Here is a 2,808-nt window from a genome sequence, read left to right on the forward strand (position 1 = left end):
TGCCCACATGGTCCACATAATGGACTGATGGACTATAACTAGCCTAATGCTGTGCAGGACCCAGCTCCACCACAGAACGGAAACTTTCCATGCTGGGTTTGCATTTAGCTCTGCTGAATCCCCAGCTGCACCTCTTCCAGGACTGGATTAAGGGAAATGGGACTTTAGAAACCGAGGGATGTAATTCCATGCAAATAAAGCTTTCTAAAACATCTCATTCTCCCAGGGGGGCCTCTGGAAATTCTTATTCCAGTGGTACCCCCAAAACCCCACTCTCACTAGCAACGGAGAAAGACCATTCACAATTTCCCCGATAACACAAGGACCTCACCATGGGAAGTACATCTGGTTCTACTGGGGCCAAGCAAGTCAGAACCTGAAGTTGCTCCCCGTCCCTGTGGTAAACCCAAAGTTAATCTCTTATCTCTTCCTCCTTCTGGGTATTTGATTCTTTCTGCTCTTTTTCCATAGCCAACATTCCCTGCCTACCTATCAAGGTGCATCTGGTAGGAAAAGGCTGTTCCAGCCCCAGCTTCTTGGCTCTCTAAGTACAAGACCCAGGATCATGTCTCAGGATTATGATTCAAATTCTCAAGACAAAGACTCTCTTAGCTCACCATGGGTCCCATTTCTAGCTTGGATCCCATCACCTGTGGCCAGAGGACATTCCATCCCTTCCCCAGGGCCTTTGGGGAGTGGCCAGTTTTCAGAGAAGGATGTGTAGACAGCCTTTCCTCCAAGAAGCCTCTGCATATGCCTGCTGCCATCAGGGCAGATCTCATCCCTAATTACTCACAGACAGAACAGTGTCCTCTCTGGCAACACTAAGGCCGAGAACTGGGCCTACAGCTGTTTCTGCAGTCCTAGGATCTAGGACCAGGCCAGGAACACGATGCCTACAGCATTTTAGATATTCCATAAGCTTTTTAGATGGAGGCAGTGAATGACTGGTCAGTTCAGGTCACCTGGCCAATGAAAAGGGCAAGGAAGTCAGCACAGAGTGTGTCTCATGGAACTGTGCTTTATTCCTAAGGTTCAGTCCCCCACCCAGTCCTATAGAAGACCAAACTCTGCTGGCTTCAGAGCAAAGTGGCACTTACTGTGGTGTAATATTCTTTTCCTTTACACACATTTTCTATTTATTAACACAATTCTTCTTCAGCACATAAGTTGGCAGGGACCTGCAGAACCAGAGCAATTTGAATATCTGCCAAACTGTCTACCCTGTGCCTCCTTGTAGGCATGTAGGGAAGGATGACACTTGGCTTCTGCCTTGACAGGAATCTCTGCACCTTTGCTCTTCTTTCCACATCACGGTGTTCACTCGGATCCTGTCCCAGTGTTCAGTATGAGCCTGCACTCAATAAGGAGCTTGTTATAAAAGGGAGGAGTTATCAGGGTCCTATCACATTCAGCTCCAGCATTGTGTGTGTGTGTATGTGTGTGTGTGTGTGTGTGTGTGTGTGTGTGTGTGTGTGGTGGGGGGAGTGTTCACCCTAATCATTCAACAGAACCCTCCACCCAAGTTTTTTAGAGTTTCCATTGACAGAAAGCTGTCTCATCATTATAATGGTGTAGACATGGACACTTCACTTCAGCCTAGTCTGATTCCTTGATTCCTCTCTCTCCTCCTTTCTGGCGAGTTGTTCTCATTTCACAGAGCTCATTTTGCTCAGAGTGAAAACTTGTTTTAAGCAAGATGCTATAGTTCACATGATTTAACTTTGGATTGTACTTAGGGGGAAGGGAATGGCTGGGTAGATTGAAAGCACCAATTCCCCCTCTTTAAAAAAATGTAGTAAGTCCAAACTTATAGACATTATTCTCATTCCCATTCATTTTGAAATAAAGGATGTTGAGAAGTATTTGTACAGGACACTCAGCTCCTCCTCTGGGAGAATGCCCTGGTTTGGGGCATTTAAGGGAGATGAGGTCATGGTCAGGTGCTGAGATTCACACGGGGAGGCATCCTGTGACTCTCAAGGGTACTTGGCTCTGATTGCAGGTGCGTTAAAAAAATCTCCTTCTAAAAAACCCCAATGTTTTGTATTTATAAATAAACTCTCAGAATTATTAGGTACAATCTAGCACTTTTGGGGATATGTTGTGGATGTTTTAAAATGGTCAGAATTCTCATAATTGTTGGCTGAAAAATCTCCATGGACATGTGGTTTTCATTAAGACAACCTCACACATCATCCATTCATAACACATTACTGACTCTGTTCCCTCTATTAGCAGCTGGAAAAAATAATGGAAAGTTGAACTTAAAATGAATTTACATGTTTATTTAGCTTGGCGAATCAGCTGCAGAAAAAATGTTCCCAATTCTTAATAGGTACTCCACTTGATGGATAAGGCAGGTGCCCGAGACAAGGTGACAACTCAAAAAGGCACCTGGCTTATGATAATGTTTATCAAAAACATGACAGGAAAAAACAGATTGGAATATTCTATCTGCCAACAAATTAGATGCTCTCAAGCCTGGAGGCAGCTGACTGACAGCCTGTTTAAACTGTGGCTGCTTATATAATAATAGGACCATTTTGTATTCTTGATAATGCATGTAAATTTACCAGTAATACATTCCTTAGGCTGTGGTGGACGAGAGGGCTAGCTTTGAGTACAAGAGAACCTGGAGAACCCTGGAATGGAATCTGAAGCTCTCGGAGGGACTGCTCATGATGCTTATACATTCTCTTTTTATTGTAAACTAGAGGCCCGGTGCACAAAATTCATGTGTATGTGTGTGTGTGTGGGGGGAAGTCCCCTTAGCCCAGCCTACACTCTCTCCAATCTGGGACTCTC

This window comes from Myotis davidii, unplaced genomic scaffold (genome assembly GCF_000327345.1).
Source record: "Myotis davidii unplaced genomic scaffold, ASM32734v1 scaffold86, whole genome shotgun sequence".
In the NCBI taxonomy this organism is placed as follows: Eukaryota; Metazoa; Chordata; class Mammalia; order Chiroptera; family Vespertilionidae; genus Myotis; species Myotis davidii.